The following is a 23342-nucleotide window of genomic DNA, read 5'->3' as shown; positions in this document are numbered from 1 at the left end:
GTCATAGGACCATGCACAGTAGAAAAAAATGCAAAGAGGCCCAGACCACTTAGTGAGACCACGCATTTCTTGAGGTATTTTGAACAATTCATTTTGCTCTTTTTGAGCCAGAATATGTTACTGCTATATAAAAATTACTGCAAAAGAGAAATTCTTTACTTTAAAATGCTGGGGTACATTTTAGAAATTTCACTTGTTTTTAGCAAGTAAGCACTTTCAGCCATCTGCCTTTCTCATTGCACATAAGGGCTTCATTTTTGGTGAAGCCAGCAGTATTTTGTCCAATTTCCCCAACTCTTATTTTTTTATCATTTGTTAGCATTAGTGATGGTGGTGCACATAACCTTCACATAATCTCTGACATCAGCTCTCCCGATAATAGTTTTGTTGGCAAATAACTTGTTTTTATGAATAAATCAATGATAATTTAACAACTATCAAAATTCAAAAGGCTAACTAAAGGGAATATTTACTCTTTAAAGATGTAGCTTCCTTATAGGTTCCAGAATCTTATAATATATCCTGCTTCTGAGAATGGTGGAGTATAATTTGATATATCAAATACCATAAAGGGACAGGTAGAAACAGAGATTGTGGGACTCCAGGCCTAGAAGAGGCTGATCAAAGGAAATTCTCTGCCCTCACTGGTACTGCCTGACTCCGATCATTGCTATGGAATTTGCATATGTGAACAGAGAGAAGGAGGAGGAGAGGATAGAAAGAAATAAAAAATGGTGTTTGCCACATCAGAATGACTTAGTGTAACCCTGATCAGCTAAAGCTTGTATCACACAGGAGATTAGACCCACAGCTTTTGTTCCCAATAATAAAGGAAATTTTATGTCTAATTCCCTACATGCTACATCTCTCTTGTAATGCCTTTGAAGTTCAGGCTACCGCATTTCCTGAAAATTGCTAGATCTTATAAATAAAAAGGAGGGGGCTGTTTGGCATGCATTCTGTTCACATCTATTGGGTGTAACACTAAATATGCATGTTATTTTATCTTTTTTCTGTTTCAAGCACTATCCTAGCCACCTTTGTCATGCTGGGGCAGGGCAAGGATGGAGGAAGGAAGGTTTCAAGATTTTTGAATTTTGAGATTATGCATGACCCTCTCACCTTTGTCTCTACCTTCTTTCTCAATAGTACAAATTACTGCTTCTCAGAAAGGAATTCATGTTTCTACCCTGAATTGGGCCTGAAGTTTCTAACCTAGGGGAGGCTCTGGTCTCTGAGATAATTAGTACAATGTTGTAAGGAACTCATGTTAATTTGTCTTTCGATATAGTATTTCCATATCTACAATTGCAGTCTAAAGAGAAAAAAAATATTAATTTGCTGTTCCAAACCAGTGTGTAGATATCCCAGGATTTGAAAAAAATTAAAAAGGAAGAAATGGAAAAACTCCTCTTTGGGAATATTTAGAGCAGTTGCTCAGTTTTTGTGTGCTTAATAGATTTTGATGCTTTTCTTGTGGTCCAAGCTTCTCTGGCATAGTACACCTCAATCAACTTCCGGGTTGGCCCCAAGAGGTCAGTTTGCCCAGAACAAAGATGGGGTTTTAGAAGGTGGCTTGGTTATCAGAAAAACAGATGATCTAGCATATGTGTGGGCCATACGCTCGGGCCTTGTGCCCTTTTCAGCAATAACGTGTGGTACATCGCAGTAGGAAACTGTTCCAGTCATTTAGGCTACTTTACTGAAATCAGTGCATTTGCAGTTGGAATTAGCTCATATTTTTTCTTTACTGAGATCTTTATTTACTCTTTTTATTTCATTTAAGTATAGTTGGTATACAATATTAGATTGGCTATATTAGTTTTAGGTACAATATTGCGATTTAACATTTGTATGCCTTACGCTGTGATCACCCCACTAATTCTGGTAATCATCTGTCACTGTGAAAACTTATCACAATATTATTGACTATATTCCCCTTCTCCATTTTCACCCATCTAAGTCCTACATGACGATTAAAGTTCAGGACTTTCAAGGAGACTGGTACAGAGTAACATCAATGAAGAATATACTAGACCACCAACCTTCTCTAACAAGCATAGATAGATAATTTCAGATTTGGTCTAGAGTTATAGTTCTCAACTTGGTCATCTAAATATTCCCTTTTATTAATTTTTAACAAGTTTTAAATGTGCAATTACAGTTGCCATACAATGTTATATTAATTTCAGGTATATAACATAGTGATTACATAGTTAAATACCTTATGAAGTTATCAGTGGATAAATCTATTACTCTTCATACCTTGTTATTACAATATTATTGACTATATGAGGAGAAACCCCCCAAAACTGGAATTATCTTCTGGAGGGTAGGACCCTTGTAGTACATGTTTCTCCTGCTTGGTGGGTGTTCTAGGAGCCCATCTGTATCAGTGTAGTAGCTGGTATTATTGTAAGAGGCTGCATTTGGCTCCAGTGAATTTTATTTAGAAGACTATTTCGACTCATTTGCCCGTTTCATGATGGGCGATTTATGAATACATCAGCCCACACCATACTGTGTGTTCAGCATTTTTTGACAAAAAATGGTGAGACACCTCCAAACCCCACACTCCCTATTTACTGGATCTCATCCCAACTGACTTTTTTTGGTTTGTTTCCCTGGATGTAAAATGTCCTCAAAGAGAAACATTTTGCTGATGTGGAAGAGGTGAAACAAGAAAAATGGCAGGCAAAGAACTTATACCCATGACCCTATGGACATGAACAATGGTGGAGGGACTGCCTGAAGGAATGGAAGGTACTGGGTGTGGGCGGGCAACAGGGGTAAAATCAGGACAACTGTAATAATATAATCGCTAAAATATAATTTAAAAAATGGCAGAAGTACCAAAAGGCATCAAAATCAACAAGTTCAAAAACTGCTTTGAGCAGTGGAAAAATACATCCCAATAAGTGTATTGCATCAAATGGAGAGTACTTTGAAGGTGACTGAAGTTAAACCTGTAGAATAAAGACACAATATTTTATAAGTAAATTTTGTTTTCTGGGGGTCTCCATATTCCCTATGCTATAATTTACATCCCCATGACTATTTTATAACTATAACTTATATTTCTTTGTCTTTTTTTTGAAGATTTTATTTATCTCTTTTTAGAGAGAGGGGAAGGGAAGGAGAAAGAAAGGGAAATAAACATCAGTGTGTGGTTGTCTCTCATGCACACCACCCCCCACCTCATGGAGACCCAGCATGTGCCCTGCCTGGGAATCGAACCAGTGATCCTTTGGTTCAAAGGCTGGCACTCAATCCACTAAGCCACACCAGCCAGGGTTATATTTCTTTTTCTAACTTTAATCAGTCTTTTTTAAAAATTTTCAATTATAATTGACATATGGTACAATATTAGTTTCAGGTATACAGCACAGTGATTAGACATTAACCTACTAAGTGATCTCCCCAGTAAGTCTGATACCCATCTGATACCATACATAGTTACTGTAATATTATCAACTATATTCCCTACGCTGTATTTTATATCTGGGTGACTATTCTGTAACTACCAATTTTTACTTATTAATCCCTTTACCTTTTCATCCATATCTCCAAACCCCTCCCACTGGCAAACTTCAAAATGTTCTCTGTTTCTATGAGCCTGTTTCTGTTTTGCCGCTTATTTATTTTGTTTTTTAAGTTCCACATACAAGTGAAACCATATGGTATTTGCCTTCCTTTCTCTGACTTATTTCACTCAGCACAATACCCCTAGGTCCCTCCATGTTGTTTCAGATGGCAAGATTTTACCCTTTTTTATGGCTGAGTCATATTCTCAATATACACACATACTATATATATGGCATATATATGTATGTATATGCATATATATGTGTGTGTATATATATATACACACATCTATTAATTATCACTTAGGTTGCTTCCATATCTTGGCTATTGTAATTAATGATGCAATGAAAATACAGATGTATTTGTCTTTTCAATTTAGTGTTTTTGGTTTCTTTGGATAAAAACTTACAAGTAGAATTGCTGGGTCCGTTGTCCCTCATTGTATAGCCTTTGTTTAATAATCTGATTTGTCTGGTATAAGTATGGCCACCCCAAATTTTGTATTGTTTTATTTACATTTTCATGAAATATATTTTTTCCATCCCTTTCCTTTAGTCTGTGTATATCTTTCAAGCTGAAGTGAATTTCTTGTAGACAGCATACATAAGGGTCTTGTCTGGTTATCTATTCAGCCTCCATATGTCTTTTGATTGGAGCACTTAATTCATTTGCAACTAATTGTTGATAGAAATGTATTCGTTGTCATTTTATTATTCATATATTTTATCTTTTTAACATTTTGTGTAATACTAGTTTGGTGGTGATGAATTCCTTTAGCTCTTTTTAGTCTGGGAAACTCTTTATCTGCCTTTCAATTCTAAATGATAACTTTGCTGGTTGTAGGGCCTTGCTTTTCATGACTTTGAATATTTCTTGCTAATTGCTTCTGGCCTGAAATGTTTCCTTTGAGAAGTCAGCTAACTGCTTTTCTCTTGCGGCTTTTAAGATTCTGTCTTTGCCTTCAACCTTTGGCATTTTAATTATGATGAATCTTGGTGTGGGCCTTTTTGAGTTCATCTTGTTTGGGATACTCCATGCTTTCTGGACTTGTATGTTTATTTCTTTGACCAGGTTAGGGAAGTTTTTCACCATTATTTTTTCATGTAGGTTTTCCTTTTTTTTATTCACATAGGTTTTCAATTCCTTGCTCTCTTTCTTCTCCTTCTGGCACCCCTATAATGAGAATGTTGGTGTACTTGAAGTTGTCCCAGAGGTTCTTTATACTATCTTCATTTTGTGGGGGAATCCTTTCTCTTTTTGCTGTTCTGTTTGGGTGGTTTCTGCTTTTTTTTCATCTAAAACTCTCATTTGATCCTCTGTTTCACCTACTCCCCTGTTGGTTCCCTGTAATGTACTTCAATCCATGTATTCTTCTTCTCTGACTTGTTCTTTTTTATGTTTTCTATCTTCATTTTTGTTTCTTATCTCTTTGTTGAAGTTCTCACAGAGTTCATCTACTCGTCTAAGTTCTGTGAATATCCTTATAACCAGTGTTTTGAACTCTACAGCTAGTAGATTTCTTGTCTCTGTTTTGTTTAGTTCTTTCTCTGGAGCTACATTCTGTGTGTGTGTGTGTGTGTGTGTGTGTGTGTGTGTGTGTGTGTGTGTGTTTTAATTTGGGACACATTTATTTGTTTCCTCTTTTGGTTGCCTCCGTGTTTTTCTATGTATTAGGTAGAGTTGCTCTATACCCAGGGCTTGATAGAGTCATCTTATGTAGTAGGCGTCCTGTAGGATCTAATGGCACAGGCTCCCTGGTTATCTAATCTGGACACTCTAAGTGCTCCCCCATGTGGGTTGTGTGCACCTTCCTGTTGTAGTTGAGCCTTGTTTTCTATTGGAAGCTTGACTGGAGGGATATATCCTCAGGCTGGTTGGCTGCAAGTAATAACCATGATCAAGCTGTTCAGGGGGCAACCTCAGAGAGGACTTAATTCAGCAGGGCTATGGTGCTCACTGAATCTGCCTCTTGAGCATGTCACTTGTGGAAGTAGTTGAGTAGTGTTTTGACATGATCTGAAGCTGTCCACCAGATGCTCTGGCTCTGGGGCATCTTTGAAGGTGTAGGCCAAGGTCAATTGCTACCTGTGCCCTGCCTAAGGCCATCCAGCATGCACTATGAACCAATCTGCAAATGGCTGCTACTTCGGCTGGCCTCAAGCTTCCCTGGAGTGGCCAAGCTGCAAAACAAGTCTGGCTGCCACTAGTGCTGAGCATGGGGCCACTTAGCAAGGGGTACTGGGCATGCCAAGGCCAAATGCTGCTTGTTTGAGGGATTGTAGGGAAGTCTGAAGCATGAGCCAAGATGAGCAGTTTGTATATCAAAGCCACCAGAAATGGCTTGGGTGGGCTTGGAAGCTGGGCAGGGTGGGGTATCAGGATAGGGAGAATGTGTTAGCAGGGTTGATGGAGACTCAGATATGGCACCTGCCTGCCTGCTCTGAGAGGGCTCAGAAAAGGAACAGTGGTCTCTGCCAGCATTTCTGTCTGGGAGAAAGCTGCCCCTCCAGCCCTTGTCCTGATGTCCTGAGGAGGAATTACATTTCTCCCCAAATGTCCCTGGTGCCTTTTGAGCTGCTTTCCCAGCTGTGGAGCTTAGAATAAGTGAATCAGAGTAAGTCTATGTTCAAACCCTTTAAGAGGAATGACTAGGACTCTGGAAGCCATTCATCTCACACAGTCACAATCCCCACTGGTTGTTTTTTTCTTTCAATTAGAAAAAACTTTTTAAATATTTTATTTATTTATTTTTTTAGAGAGGGAAGGGAGGGAGAAAGAGAAAGAGAGTGAAACATCAATGTGCGGTTGCTGGGGGTCATGGCCTGCAACCCAGGCATGTACCCTGACTGGGAATCGAACCTGCGACACTTTGGTTTGCAGCCCATGCTCAGTCCACTGAGCTATACCAGCCAGGTCCCACTGGTTTTTATAGCCAGCAGTTATGGGGACTTCTCTTCCTGGCACTGGAACTCTGAGATATAGGGCCTGGTGTGGGACTGTGATCCCTCACTCCTCAGGGCATCATTTGCAGCTGAGATATCCCTTCTGATTTTTACTGCCACATATGGGTCAGGGACCAGCTTGCTCTGCATCTCCACTCCTCCAGCTGGTCTTGATATAGCTTCTTTATATCCTTAGTTATAGGACATCTGTATGGGTAGATTTCAGGTTGTTTCGAATGATGATTGTTCTGTAGTTTAGTTGTAATTTTGATGTGGTTATAGGATGATTCAAGTGCCACATTTACCTATGCTCAGAATTTGCTCATATCTAACATTATGCCTGGACTAATGTTGTGGCTAATAGTTTTCCTTGCTCTCAGTCAGGGTTTTGATGTGTCCATTGGCTTTGGGAAATTAATGTCCTTTTACTACTTCCAAAATCTGATTATCTCTTATTGTTTAATATTTTTGCAGAATGTAAAAAGGGCCCTATTTGCATTGGGGCCCTTTGGACATAGATTGGCTGGTATGTACATGATGCAGAGAGTTTGCTCACCAGAACCAATACCTATGTTGGATTCTAGCTTTTCACATCTTTTTATGACCTGTTTGCAGAAAGGAAAGCTCCAGGTAGCTTGTGGTAGCTGGGTCATTTGCTGGACTTTATCCTCAGAATTATGTTCTTCAACTTTAAATTTAACTTCCAGGGGAAGCCTGTCTTTGATGTATATCTCCTGTCAGGTTATACTTTGCCAGAATGTTATATAAAAATTATTATTGATTAATTAATTGAAAAATATGTAATTTAATGTTTCTCTTTTTCTTTAGTCTGGCATTATCCAATGGAACTTTCTATGATGACAGGGATGTTCTTTATCTGTGCTGTACAGCATGGTAACTGCTAACCACATATGGCCATTGAGCACTTGAAATGTGGCTACTGCATTTGAGAAACTAAGCTTTAAATTTTATTTATTTTTAATTAATTTAAATTTAAACAATATTATGTGGCTAGTAACAACCTACCTTACTGGACAGGGCAGCTCTGGACTGGAGGCCCCATAAATACAGGTTCCAGGTCTTAATTGTCCATCCTTGCATCTAGGTTGATATTCAGCCAGTATCCATCAAGGTAGTTATTAGTTGGTATACTGCTGCTGTCTCAATCACCTAAGTGTCTTCTAAGTCCAGCAATTCCATATTTTGTCTCTCACCACATGGACCCTTGACCCAGAACTAAAGGGTTAATCATCCTCCAATGCCACAGCATGTACTCATCTAACTGTCTGGAACTTGTCCTATGCTGGTTGTTAAATAGCATATAATCTCTGATTACATATATCCACAGCATCTACTGTAGTACTGACTAATAGCAGATAATCAATAATGTTGTTTGTTTTATAGTGATGGGCAAACACATGGATGGGCAAACACATGATGGATACATCTCATCCCAAATGGAGTATTATATAAGAGAGAGGAATAGAATTGAGACCAGTCTGGGTCTCCCTGATGACTGTTTTTTTTTGTCCCCTAGTTACCACTCAATGTTCTTTTAAACTTTTACTTATGCTTTGTCAACTGATGAACCTAGAGCAACAGGCTCCAAATTGGTCACTGAATTCCAGTGCCATATGCAGCACAGATTGCCACATCTCCTGGATGTCACTTTTGTCTCAAAATGCCTAAAATCAGACCAGATTCCACTCACTTACCTATGAACACCCACCATTCTCTCCCCAGGTGCCCCAGTCCCAGTTTCTGTCAACACTAACTTATCTTTGTTTTTTATTCACCACCAAGCCAAAGAAAAGAGTAAATCTTTGATCTGGGTGTTTAAAAAGCCTTCTTGCAATTCCCTCTGTTGGCATATCCTTCCTGGTGCTCCTTTCCCACATGGCTGTGAAGACTTTTAAGTAGTTGTCATGCCTAAGCCACCTTCCCCTGATTCTATCCTACATATGAAAGGACTAACATTCCTGTAACATGAATATCATCTAGTTGCTTCTAGTTGCTTGTTCAATAATCTAGTCCCTATCTAACACTTTGCCTTCTCTTTGAGAATCCTTAAATGCTTTCTATTCCAACTAGGCAAGTTGGGCTCTTGACTACTAAAAATATTTATTTCCCAACTCCAAGCATTTGCTACCCTTGGTCTCACCAGCAGAGAAACCCCTTCTCAGTCTCATAGTCTACACTTGTATGTGGATCTCTGTTAAGATCCTCCTGATAAGTAAACTTTTTTCTATGTATTCAGTTTCTTGATTTCCCCTTGTAGGTTAAAGAAAATACTAAGTCTGTTTTTGATATAGACCTTTGATCCCATGATATATATTTTTTTAAGAACCTGAAGCTCAGTGAAGCCAGCAAGATAGGAGAGTGTAAGGGTGAATGGAACGAGAAAGATCAATGATTATCACCCAGGGAGGTAGAATTCTCTCAAGCTGAAACAGCAGATTGCCTGGAAATGGGAGAGGTCCAGTATCAGTTGGAATACAAGAGGAAGGGAGAACAAGAGAGGAGTGATTTAAGATTGTTAATTTAATTGATTACTAAGCACAGGATGGGTTTCATGCCAGTTACATTTAGAGTCCCATGGTCTAGTGTGTAGACAAAATGATGCTCATTTGGTAAATTTCACTGACCTTCCCATTTGCTCTGACATTTGACCAACTACCAACCAACATCATACATTCTTGTCCGCACATTTCATACATGTATCTCTTTTCTCTCTGAAACTGCTGCATAGGAGAGGTCTGTTAAACCTTTCTTTATCTGCTTATGCCCCTCTGTTAGATGAGAGGCAGGGGACTTTTTTGCTTCCATGAATTTATGAAAATGGGAGGCAAGAGAGTGTAGGCAGAGGAGTGAAAGAAGAAAAACATTTCCTTCTGCTTTGTTATTGTTAGGAAAAGAGAACAATCAGAAAGAGTGGAAGTTATAAGGAAGGTTTGTTTGATAATAGGATCCAAGCACCATACCATATGATTTCACTCACATGTGGAATCTAATGAACAAGCTGCACTAACAAGGAAAATGGAGACAGGCTTATAGATGGAGATTGGGATGTATCTAATGGTAGTGGGGAGGTTAGAGGGTGGAGGGAGTGAGCACAGAGGAGAAAGGACTCATGCACATGGACAACAGTGTGGTGATTGCTGGGGGAGAGGGGAATAAGAGGACTAAAAGGTAATGGAATAAAATATAATAAAGATTAAATAGAATACAAAAAAAAAAGAAGGTGAAGCCTGCAGTGACAGCCCACTGCCTGCCTGGTGTCCTCTACCACTTCACCCAGATTAAATGAGCCATGCACTCATCGTGCATGCTAATCATCCTGCTTACCACTTATGTACTGTGTGTCTCCTCCATGGACTGGAGGGTCTCTGAAGGCAGGATGCATGATTGTCTCCGTTACTGCTCTAGCTCTAACTTCCCAAAGACAGCATATTTATATTATGGATGACTAGTTCAGTTGCCTAGATTAGGGCTGTGAAAGGTGGTTGCACTCTTTGTATGTTGAAACTCTTCCTCTCTCATCCAGATTCCCCCACCTCACCTCCCAATCTAGGTTAGTCTTTGAAAAATCAAGAGAGCCAGGCTTCTGTCCTGGCTGTATGAACTGACCACATGATCTTAACAACCGATTTGTCCGATCTGATCTCAATTTCCTCATTTTAATAATAATAATAATAATAATAATAATAATAATAATAATCTGTCTGTATGTAGGGCCCCTGCCAACTTGGAATTCAGTGAATAAACAAGAAAGATGAAAACTAGGCAATGAAAGAGAAAGTTGAAGGAAAGCACCATTATCCCAGTGAGGCAGAGATTGATGAGCTATGACCAGCCGTGGCCTCTCTGCGTCCCACCTGTGGGCAGAAATGAGCCCGTTGTCTCCTGGACAAGAAAACTCACCAAATAGGTTCAGAAATTCAGTACTGATATTCTGCTTTCTCTTTAGTGTATTAACAAACTGGTATTTATATAATTTCATCCACCTTTTTGGTTGCATTAGAGAATTAAAAGAAATGAAAGCAGTGTTTGTCTGCAACCTGTTATATTTGCTTGAGCACCAAAAATGAGTAATCTTTCTATCCATTCTAATTACGTAGTTTCTAGTTGAATGACCTAAAGAAAATAATGATGTGTGGTTTCTGATATATCTCTTCACTTAACCAAAGATTAGATCTACTAGCTGTTTCTATTCAACATTGTAATGTGAGGCTGTTTATGGAAAACATTGGTGAACCTGTACTGTAAAATGGCTGGAAATAACAAAGGACAAACACAAATTTTAGTGAAATGGATTGTTAATAAGTTATAGAAACAAGGAATTTGGTTTTTCCTATTGGAGGAGGCTTCAGATTTCAAATTTCAAGTTTTCAGAAGTTCCAAAGCAAAACAAAACAGAACAAAACAAAACGCTGACAGCCAGAATATTTTTTACAGAGCATGTGCCTAGTTTCTTTTGAAATCAGGTAATTATTTTCACAAATGATGATTCTTGCCTCAGAATGTGTCAATCCCAAATCTGTGCCTTGCATACAGCCAGTGCTAAATAAGTGGTGATAATGACTGCTATTATTCGGAACAATTACTTGACTCCTCTCCTGCTGACTGACCTGTGTGTGTGTGTGTGTGTGTGTGTGTGTGTGTGTGTGTGTGTGATTTGGCACGTTGGTTAACTCATTGGATCTCATTCTCTCTTTTTAAGAAGGATAAATTTTTTGAAAAATTATTGTGGTACATTCCAGCACAGGGTAATATGACACTGACGTGTAAGTCAATATTCTTACCCTGGTAATGTCATCCTTCCTTCACTCATTCACAAATACCTATGGTACAGTTAACAGACCTAGGACCCTGAATTCATGATAAAATTGTAAGATAAAATTTAAAATAAATAAAATAATCCAAATTGTATTCATATCCAGCTATATCCAATCACAAAGAGGAATATATGCTGGGCTCAGAATGCAAGGATATGATTATATTCATCTCTGATGTAGGAGAAGGTCGAGACTTATCCCTCATACAGGTCAGTTTTTCTCCTCCATCTTCCTGGGCCAGATTTTGTCCTTTTTGAGTCAGTTTGCCTTCCTCCTGGACCATCCTCACCCTCCCTGATTGGCCTTGCCCTTGTAAGATATTTCCTCCCTTTGCAGTGACCATTTACACTCCACAGGGGTAGCCTGTCTCCACCAAGTCCATAAACCTTGTCTCTGTGAAGAATCAATGCCCATTTATATCTGCTAATGCGTTAATAACAGAAACGTCCCTGGCCATGACCTACCTGAGTCATTACACACTAATCATCAGAGGCAATTTTGAGCAGATTGACTGGTGATCGGTGTCCTCCCCAGCGTCCAGGCAGGAGGACACACGGCTGCCTTCACAGTCCCTGAGCAGATGGCCCGAGAGCATAATCACATACTACAGCCGGTGTGGGTCTGGCTCCAGGACGGGAATCTCTATGTCTTGCATGCAAAACTGATCTCTCTCACGTAGGGGCTGTGTTCCAAGTACCTGCCTTTCATTTTGGAACAGAATCCAAGCTCTCACTGACCTTCTTTGTGCTCATTTAAAACATTGCACAAATAATTCTCTAAAGACATTGAGAAGATGAGGTTTACCTGCCTCTGAATCATTCTAATATACACCACTGCCTGAAGCCAGTTTAATTCATTTCCCACTTTTCTGTGTAATCCCTGTCCAGATATGTGGTCCAAAGCTGTGGTCATCAGGGCTTGTAATTGGACATTAATATTTCTTTCCTTCAGTTTTACCTCAAGCATTTATTGTTGCTATATCGCTCCATACAATCATAATTTTAAATGTTACTCAATATATCATCAGGGATACCTGAGAGGCTCCTGCTTCTTCACCATTATTGCCAGAGTTAACTCAGAATCTATAGAATTCCTTCCTTGGGGTAACTTCTTGAAGATAAATAGCCCCAAGAGGAGTTACCCATATTTTGCTGTATATAATGTGCTATGTGTATAACAGACACCCATGTTTTTGGCCCAAACTTTAAGGAAAAAATATTTTGTTTTAATTTTTTAATTCAATTTTTAAATTTATTTATATTTAGAAACAAAACTGATATTGTATTCTAGGGTATTATTTTGCATATGGATATCATTATTGCTTTCTAGAGTTACACTTTTAACACATAAGCATAAATAAAAGAATTAAAAACATTTATATAGATACAGAATTGGTATGACACATGTATAATGCACATCCTTATTTTTCCCTCAAAAATGTTAGCAAAAAAATACACATTATATACTGTAAAAGTACAGTTAAAGGATATAAGCAGCTTTATGATTTTGGATGCACTTTGCTAAATCATTTTTTAAAAGGATGGTGTTAATTTGCAGGCAGCTCCTATGCACTTTCTGCTCTTGGCTGTCTATGTTTTTTTTTCCCCATAATGATGATTCAGATTATATTTAAAAGGAACTAGGCAATGTAATGGGAAATATGGGTCAGACTGGATCTTTACTTTCAAAGAACTCGTAGAATAGAGGAAGAAGCCACATTAGAAGATAACCCATTGTTCTCTGATGTGATGATGCCCTAAGGAAAAAGGAACTTCAGAATTCATGGATTCTGGCACAGACATTTTTTCTGAAACTAATATAATTCAAGAGTGTCAACCTTTGACTTTTCTGAGGTGGATGCCATGCTATTTCTTGACAAGGGTTTAGAGATTCTGGGAATCAAGGATGTGGTGGTTCTCTAGTCCCACGTACCATTTATCATGGTTTCATATACATATGTTTTTCATGTATAAGAACTTTGTTAAATACATTGTTCTGTCTAGTTTTATGGGCCATACACTTCAACACACTCTAAAATTTGTGTTGGTAGAAGTTCATAAATGTGGATGGCTAAACCAATGAGCTGTGAGTCCTTTGATTTTGTGTGCTCAATAGACACAATGGCTCCCATCTAGTCGTTCATTGAAATTCAGATAAAGGAAGCAGCTGGCCTGGTGGGAAAAGCACAGACTTTAAGACAAATGGGAATTCCAATCTTGGCTCTCTATTGACCTCTTCAGCAAACTTGGTAAAGTTAAATTTTCTCAGCTCTGGTTTCCTTTCCTGTAATGAGGATGACAATAATAACCCACAGTTTTCCTGTGATAATTAAATAAAAATGTTTTGGGAGCAGGGGTTGTCTGTTTGGGGAGAGTTTTGGAAAGAAGAGTTGGGAGCCCAAGAGTTTAGTTTTGACAGTGATCAATTCAGCAAAAGATAATAGCAAAAATAGTGCTCGGTTTTAGTTAGAAAAGGACTTGATTATTGTATTTCGGATGAGGAAATGTGAAGAGAAGAAGTGAGGCACTACAATCCCACCAGAAAGTGGTGTGGGGGAATCAGTGTCTCTGTAGACATTCAATGTGAAGTCATTTGCTTTGTCGTAATCCAATCCTCCACTCTTTCTGACCCATTCTCCTCTCCATTTGATAATGACATTAACTTCTTCCTTCAAAATGCTTTTACTTAAAATGTTTTGAGAGTGAGCTTTCAGTGGAAGTTATGTGAAGTGCTGAGTTCCTGCTTGGGTTCATGCAGTGGAGAACAGGTGTTGTCCTTAGCAATTCTGAAGATAAAAGCTAATGTGTTGGAAATTTGCTTATGGGCCAGGTCTTGGGCCAAGCATTTTATATTGCATCACATCATTTCATCCTCTTCATGACCTAGTGAGATAGGTTCTGCTACTTACTGCTATTTTATAGATGAGGAACTGACAGAGGTTGAATAGGTTGCTCAAAGTCAGAGGACTTGTAAGAGGAAGAGCTGGGTTTGAACTCCAGCAATCTTGACCACTACACTAAATTCTTTCTAAATGAAGGACTATGGTTCAAAAATGACAGTGGGAATGTACATTTCTTCAAAGGAATAGCAGTGAGGACTTTTGGTATCAACATGGATTTGAGGATGGTGGTGCTTGAAGATCTCAGCTCATGTGTAGGTTATGCGAGTATTTTTAACTCTGCTTCTCCCAAAAGTGGATAAAGTTGATGACTGGTATGATTTTAAAAAACAGACCTTCTTTCTTCTTTCTCTTCTTCTTCATGCAAAGAAATAATGAGGAACATGAAATTGCCAGTTGAACATTCTCTGTAGTTACCAGGGACTGTGCACTAAAAAGCAAAGTGGAGAGCCACCCGGAACCACAGCTCTAAGTCCTTCTGGTGTCTAACATGCTGTAGCCTCACAGTAGTTTGATATTCCATCAAGTTTTAACTGGTTTGGAACTGAAGTTGCATTCTTAAGGGAAAAAAAGTGAACGACTAATAAGCAAGGAACTTAATTGTGCCTTTGCGATTATATAAATATAGTCTATGTGCATATGTGCATGTATATGTTCTGTGAGTATGTATGTTTTAATACTGTGAATATTCAAATATTTTAATAAAGAATTCTGGGGATGAGAAAATAAAGGAAGGAGTACAATTATTGCAGTCTAAACTAAAAAAGACGTTATTCAGAGCCCATAGTCCTATACTGCATGGTGGTGGTCCACACAGTTTGCCAGCTTCTTTCCTAAGGCTTACTCTGTGAACATGTTTTGAAGAGCCTGGAGGGGCCACACCTGCATGGAGCTCCTAAGAAGCCTTAGGCATCTTTATATCCTCCTCAGCAACCCTCATAGTGCTGAGCTCAAAGTCACTGACAGTACTTACCAAGCCTCTAGTCCCCCTGTGAGAGCTTTGATCAGGAATGTGGTCAAAGGTGAAGGCTCAGAACCAGCACCCCACCATTCCTGTGATCCTCTTCCTCATCTCTTCCCTGCAGGTATTGCTCTCTCACTGTATCAAGCAAGTGGCTGTAGCCATTCTTTCATTTACTCAACAAATACACATCAAATGCTCTTCTACCCCAGTCATAGTTCTAGCCTCTGGGGACACAGTGATAAATAAGACAAGCAAGTTCCCTAGACATATGAGACTTATAGTCTCTGGAGGAAACAGATATTAGACAAACAGTCACACAAAGAAATATGTAACTACAAATTGTAGTAAGTGCTGCAAGATAAATTGCAGTAAGTGCTGTGAGACATTCTAGGGAAAAGTCTTTGAGGGTAGGACAAAATACTTAGGGCTTTTGAAAATTTAAAAAATGGTATAGTTGGAACAGAGCACTGGAATGGATGCATATGATTGTGTTGAAAGAGTGGACAAGGGAGCATAAGTATCAAAGTAAAGATTTTAGATTTTATCCCAAGTCCTATGGGTACAATTAAAGGATCTGAAAAAGTAATCACCATGATTACATTTGTATTTTTATGTTTTTTTCAAATTGTTTTTCATATTTTTGTTGTTCAAGTACAGTTGTTTCTATTTTCTTCTCACCATTTCCCCCCATCCCAGCCATCCCCACCTTTGATCCTACCACCTTTTGGCTTTGTCCATGGAACATGTTTTTATAGTTTTTATTATTCTTTTAGAAAGAGAGAGGAAGAGGGAGAGAGAGAGAGAGAGACATCATTTTGTGTTCCACTTATTTATGCATTCTTTGGTTGATTCTTGTGTATGTCCTCACTGGGAATCAAACCTACATCCCTGACACACGTTCCAACCAACTAAGCTACCCCACCTGGGCCTACATTTCTGTTTTAAAAAATATTACTCTGGCTACTGTGTTGAAGAAAGATTGAATAGAAGCAAAGTGAAAGCAAGGAGAACAATAAGACATGTTAAAATAGTCTGGGAGGGAGGAATGATATTGGCTTGGAGTGAAGTTGTAGCTATAGGGATAGAAAAACTTCAAGAATCCTTCCTGTCTGACATCTATCTATCTATCTATCTATCTATCTATCTATCTATCTATCTATCTATCCATCCATCCATTTATCCATCATCATTATCAATCTATTCAATGTTGCTTAAAACTCAACCACTTGCTCAATACTTAGTGCATCAGTCACCACCAGCATTATATTCTAAGTCTTGCAGAAACCACAAAGCTGTTTTTTGTTTTATTTGGTTTGGGTTTGTTTGTTTTTTTTGTTTTACTCTAGAAATAGGTAAATCATTTCTTCTTCTCCTATTAAAGTTTGCTTTGATGCAGTCCTCTTGACTCCTGAATTTCCCTTTGTTATTGTCACCAGTTTTTACCTCACATGACATCATTTGCTTTATGTAAGTTCCTCATGCTTTGAAGGCTGACGTTCTTAATCGTTCTGTCACCCATGTTACAACAGACTGCTGAAAAGATACAAGTGATGCCTGCAGGAGATAGGGCCATCTCAGCAGTTTGTGTAACACCAATGGGGTGTGAGATAGCAGGAAAATAATTAGTTTAGTTAGATGTAAATGGAAGACAAATGAAGACACTACTAATATGTGCATGCCTAGGAGGAGGGGTGGCCTGCTTCATTTAAGATTTGAGAAGGAACAGTTTAATCAATAGCTATGAAGCTGAAAGCAATATTAAGAGATTTTTATGGCAATCTATAAGGCAGGAAGAACTAAATTCAATCAACATGTACTTACTGAGTGCTTATTATGTACCTGTCACCATATGAGGCATTGTATCCAAACAAAAAGGGACAGTAATTGCAAGACATACATGAGACTTTACATTCTGCATGGAGAGTCATGATTTGAGAACATATGAATGCTTTAAGCATATATTTAAAAGGCTGAGTAGCATTGTATGCTGCATTAGTAGGCAAAACTATTAGAAATAGCAGGAATAACATTGAATACATGAGACATGAATGACTCTGTGACTATGGTTAATTTAGTTTTCTTCTCTGATTGTCAGTTCTCTCCTTTATAAAATGTTCACATCAGAATGCAGAGTGACATTGCATCTTCATATAGAAACACATACACAGATACATACACAGGTACACAGATGCTGGTCAGGGCTCTTCAGGGTTGCATTGGTATGTCAGGAAGGTGGATGGGAAAATACCCTTTGGATTTCAGGAGTCTATTATTTCAGTGAATTATCTGGACCCTTCTAGATGTTCAGAAAAGAGAAAGTCAGCATAAACCATGGCATGGACTAGAAGAGTAGACAGGTATTGAAAAACATGTAAAAATAAATCTCTTTTTGAATATACCCAGCTGTTTTGATGAAAGTTAAAAAGCATATACAAGTCAATACATTGCTATATCATACAAAGCATGGGCCATTCTAGTAGATCTTAGCAGTTATTTTAAATCATACTAAAAGTATTCATTGTATGTCATTACTGACTCCAGTATCGTGCACCAATGTTCTCCGTGTTCTAGGACCTCTTATGTCTGGTTTTTGGATGTTGTTTAAAGCTGGGTTTGTTTGGTTTTATTTTGAATCTTCTATTTTTTATTTTAGTTTTAAGATTTCTGTGTTTCTAGTCAGATTTTTTATTCAGTGTTTTTTTTAAATTTTTATTATCAATGGTATGGAATTTCCTCAAACAACTAAAAATGGAACTGACTTCACCCAGCAATTCCACTGCTGGATCTATACCCTAAGAATCCTGAAACACCAATTCAAAAGCACCCCAATGTTCATAGCAGCACAATTTACAATAGCTAAGTGCTGGAAGCAACCTAAGTGCCCATCCGTAAATGAATGAATCAAAAAACTATGGTACGTTTACACAATGCAATACTATGCTACAGAAAGAAAGAAGGGACTCCTGTCTTTTGTGACAGCATGGCTAGAACTGGAGAGCATTATGTTAAGTGAAATAAGTCAGGTGGTGAAAAACAAATACCACATTATCCTACCTATAAGTGGAACCCAATCAACAAAACAAACAAGTAAGCAAAATATAACCAAAGACATTGAAACAAAGAACACACTGACAGTAATCAGAGGGGAGGGGCAAGAGGATAATGGGGGAAAATAGAGGAAGGGCCATCAAGGCACATGTATAAAGGACACATGGACAAAGCCAAAGGGGGTAGGTTCAAGGGTGGGAGGTAGGGTTGGGTGGGGTGGGGTGAAAATGGAGACAACTGTACTTGAACAACAAACAAACAAATAAAACAAAAGAAAAGAAAAGGAACAAAAATGGGTAAGGAATTATATAGAACACAGGTGGCAAACACAAGGCCTGTGGACCAAATCTGGCCCTCTATCTTGTTTCTACCGGGTGGCAGCACCAAACTCTTGTGTAACTGTTAAGGAGTAGTTACATTTGTACAGTCCTAAAATTACATTCAGCCCTTTGAAGGCAACCGCAAGGCTGACGTGGCCCCTGGTGAAAACGAGTTTGACACCCCTGATATAGAACAACAACAACAACAAAAAGAACTGCAAAACACAATAAGTGAAGCCACAATATTGAAACTCATTCATGATTGTAGTGTCAATGAAAATAGTCAGAAGTCCTAGGCCCTTCAGAATCATCTGGAAATAGAGCAAAATAAATTTACTTGAAATTTTTAAAACATGCTGCCTAATCCAATATGGTGTTTTTTTTTTAACTCAAATTTATTTTTTTAAATCTACTTAGATGAGCTTTTGTGAAAGTATTCCAAGACTGAGATTTTCTTATTTACCACCCAATATTTTACTTGGAAACTAACAATAACAAATTTTAACCTGTCCAGGAGTTTAACAAATATATATCACTCTCCTGTTCAAATTCTATAATCTCCTCAATAATTTATAAAATCCTAACTCTTGGATATAGTTGTTCTTACTTCTATACTTGATTCCAACCTTGTACACCTCTCAAAGCTCAGTTTCCTACTTATCTATCCCTTTGTTCACTCATTAAAATGGTTTTTTTATCCTCATACAAGGACATGCTTATTAATTTTAGAGAATAGGGTTAAGAAGGGAGAAAAAGAGGGAGAGAAACTGCAATTGATTGCCTCTGACAAGTACCTTGACTGGGACTGAAACTGCAACCTAGGCATGTGCCCCAAGAAGGAACTGAGCCTTCAACCTTTTGGTTTACAGGACACTGGTCCAACCAACTGAACCACACCAGCCAGGGCCCTTTGTTTACTCTTGTCTCACCTGTGTCTAGTTTCCTTTCTGTGTGAGAGACTAACACACCATGTTCAAGGCTTTTGTCCTTACTTTTCATTTTGCTCAGAATTCCTTCCTTTTTCAGTTCTCTGCTTCTTATTTTATTCAGGTCTCTAGTCCAATGTCACCTCCTAAAATAGGTCTTCTGTGATTTTTAAAAATAGGTCAAATCTCCTTACCTCCCTTACTCTCCATTTTTCTTATTTCCTTTCATGTCAGTACATCCTAACTTAAGTGCTATCTTTTGTTTATTTATTTACTTGTCTGATATGTATCACTCACTGAAATTTAAGGTCTTAGATAATGGAGTCATATATTCAGTGTCTAAGAGTATGTCCAACTTATTTATTAAAGACATATTTTATAGCTATTGGATATATGACTAAAATAGCAGGTTGGAAATCTTAGTGCTAGATTCATAGTTTGTATATTTAAAGTATATATATAAAAAATTAGTTTATGCCCTGGCTAGTATGGCTCAGTGGATTTAGCACTGGCCTATGAACCAAAGCATCACTGATTCGATTCCCACTCAGGGCACATGCCTGAGATGCAGGCCAGGTTTCCAGTGGGAGGCATGAGAGAGGCAACCACACACTGATGTTTCTCTCCTTCCCTCTCTCCCTTCCCCTCTACCTAAAAATAAATAAATAAAATCTTTAAAAAATAAATAAGTTAGTTTAAAAGGAAACTATTTCAAAGTTAAAGGATATAAGTGTAGACTAACAAAGTCTAAAGGGTGTAAGTGTAGATGGACAAAGTCTTAGTAATAGAATTAAACTTTGCCACTAACTTACACTATACACCAGAGTAAATTCAAAATGGATAAAAGACTTAAATATAAGTTGTGATACCATAATAGTCCTAGAGGAAAACATTGACAGTACAATTTAGGATATCTCACATAGCAATATATTTGCCAATATATCCCTTATGGCAGGGGAAATAAAGGAAAAGTAAACAAATGGGACCACATCAAACTAAAAAGCTTCTGCACAGCTAAAGAAATTCTGCACACCAAAATGAAAAGGGAACTGATTGTGTGGGAGAATATATTTTCCAATGATACAGAGGACAAGGGTTTAATCTCCAAAATATATAAAAAAAACTCGCACGACTTCAGTACAGGAAGACAAACAATCCAATTAAAAAATGGACAATGGACCTGAATAGACACTTCTCCAAGGAAGACCACAGACATATGAAAAAAAATATGCTTAACATCACTATCCATGAAGGAGATGCAAATTAAAACTGTAATGAGATACCCCCTCACACCTGTCAGAATGGCTATCATTAATGAATCAACAAATAGCAAATGCTGGCAAAGGTATGGAGAAAAGGGAACCCTAGTGCACTGTTGGTGGGAATGAATATTGGTGCTGGCACTGGAAAAAATATGGAATTTCCTCCCAAATTAAAATGGAGCTGCCTTTTGACCCAGCAATGAATTGCTGGGAATATACCTTAAGAATCCTGCAACACCACTTCAAAAGAACTTACACACCTCTATGTTCATAGCAGGGCTATTTACAACAGCCAAATGCTGGAAATAGCCTAAGTGCCCATCAGGAAATAAGTGGATCAAAAAATTATGGTACATTTACACAATGGCATACAATACAACAGAAAGAGGGGAGGAACTCCTACCTTTTGTGACAGCATGGATGGAACTGGAGAATATTATGCTAAGTGACTTAACCCAGTTATTGAAGAAAAATACCATGATGTCACTTATAAGAGGAATCTAATGAACAAAATAAATCAATGAGCAAAATAGAACCAGAGGTATGGAAACATGGAACAGACCAACAATGACCAGAGGGGAGGGCCTTGGGGGATAATGGTAGAAAGAAGGAAAAGGGATTCTTGAAAGAACATGTATGAATAACCCATGAACATGGACAAAAGTATGGGGATTGACTGTGGGAGCAGGGGTGGGGGAGGTGGGCTGGGCAGAGTAGGTAAAAGGGGGAAAAACTGGGACAGCTATAACAGAATAACAACAATAAAAAATAAAATTAAAGAATAAAATAAAATGCTATTTATCATAACTTCCCTTTTGTATTACATTGTTTCATATCATGTGCCTAATATTTCATTAACTTTTGATTCTTTTATTTTTAGAGTTCTGTTTATGGAATGGTCTAGTCATTGCTTCACATCTGAAAACTCAAAATTTTAAATAAAAAAATCGGAAATAGATAGACTTTTTTGTATGTTGCATTGTTTAAAATAGGTGATACATGTTTAATTTCATATCTCATAAGCATTATAATTTGGTTTTTAGAATATACTCCATGAATGAATGCTTAGAAACTTGTTTTTCTTTAAAAAACACTGCATATCATCTTTTAGTTTTATTATTTGTCAATTTATAGAAAAGTGAATTTTCTATATAACTAGATGATTTTCTACTTCCTCACCTCCTAGAGAAAGAAAGAAAAACCACCTATGCTAACCCTTAGGAGGACATAACTACTGAATGCCCAGAGGGCTAAAGAACAATAACAGTGAATTAAAATTATTTGTAAAGTGGGAAGCAGAATGGTAAAACTCAGAGGGTTTTTCTAGAGATATATTTTAACAGTTGAACAGATTTGCCTTGATTAAAGAACGAAATAACTTAGAAAATGCAATTATTATTTTAAAGTTATTGGGAAATATCCTGGCTTCTTGGCCACTCAAGAGAAGTAGTTTTAATAAAAGTCCACTGAATATGCCAGAATGATCATTATATACCAAGAAATAAGATTCACTATCCTTTGGGTGTTTGGCACTATCTGGATTGGGTCACATGGAATTTGTGTCTGTGCTTAGTGAAGTAAGAGTCTAGAAGAGGGTAGGCAAATAGATTGCTTGCTTGCCAAGTCTGATTAGTAAAGGCTCCCTGTAGTTTTTTTGAGAACAATGCATCTGAACTCAGCAGGAGAGTGCGGTGATTGATTAACAATGTCTTCCAGGGGTACAGGAAGGGGGAGTGATAGCACATGTGTCAAGTCTTACCTTTCTACCTTAGACAGGAGAACATTTTTCCTTGTGGTCAGAGAGGGGTAGCTGTTTGCTTCTGGAGACTGTATCTGCTCAACTTGGTGAATAAATATTAAGATGATTTCGTTTCATATTACTGTCAAGCAAGGGGGAGTAATATCATTCTAGAGTCTCAGGAGTAATGTTACAGTTCAGTCGGGATACCTATTAGTATTTCTAACCAAATTCCTTTTCAATGCATTGGTTGGAAAATGTTTAGGGAATATTATTTGATGGGGTTTAATCAATTTATGCTATTGGATTTTGCTGCAGATTACACTGTTAAACATGCAGGGCAGATCAGGAGAGTTGATTCAATCAGTTTCATGGACAGCAACTCAAAGTGGAATATGATGGTTTTGAAGTTGACATTCCCATTTTTGAATTTGTATGAACCCCAGGTGGAAAGTCTTAGCACTATGTGCTTTTTTATCCTTCATGTATCTCTCTAAGCAAATACATTATCTGAAAAGAGAGCTAGCAGAGGAAGGAAGTTGTAGAGATGTGGTCTTGGTAAATGCATCCAGAGAGAGTGACATTTCCTTAACCAACCCTGTTAATCATAATAAAAATGCAATAAATGTAAACATTTTTAAATAAATAAAAATGGAAACTATGTCACAAAATCTGTAACCTGCATTGTGATACTTTATGTATCTATCATTATGTGCACTGCCTGGTGTTCCAGGCACAGAATAAGTGGGTAAGAGAAGCAGTGAGCCAGGGGAAAGCAGCTGATGGACAGTAGAATCAAGCTGCCATCTTTAAAGCCCAACTC

At 37.9% G+C, this 23342-nt stretch overlaps 1 protein-coding gene across 8 annotated transcripts in view; it reads left to right on the top strand.

The window, feature by feature from the left end:
- Nucleotides 1-23342, top strand: part of RBFOX1 (RNA binding fox-1 homolog 1) — a 1503477-nt gene that overhangs the window by 270091 nt on the left and 1210044 nt on the right. The window lies entirely within an intron of this gene.

This window comes from Phyllostomus hastatus, unplaced genomic scaffold (assembly GCF_019186645.2).
Source record: "Phyllostomus hastatus isolate PE091 unplaced genomic scaffold, TTU_PhHast_1.1 phas_scaffold_442, whole genome shotgun sequence".
In the NCBI taxonomy this organism is placed as follows: domain Eukaryota; kingdom Metazoa; phylum Chordata; class Mammalia; order Chiroptera; family Phyllostomidae; genus Phyllostomus; species Phyllostomus hastatus.
Note: the sequence above shows the minus strand (reverse complement) of the source record. Positions and strands in the feature narration are given on the sequence as shown.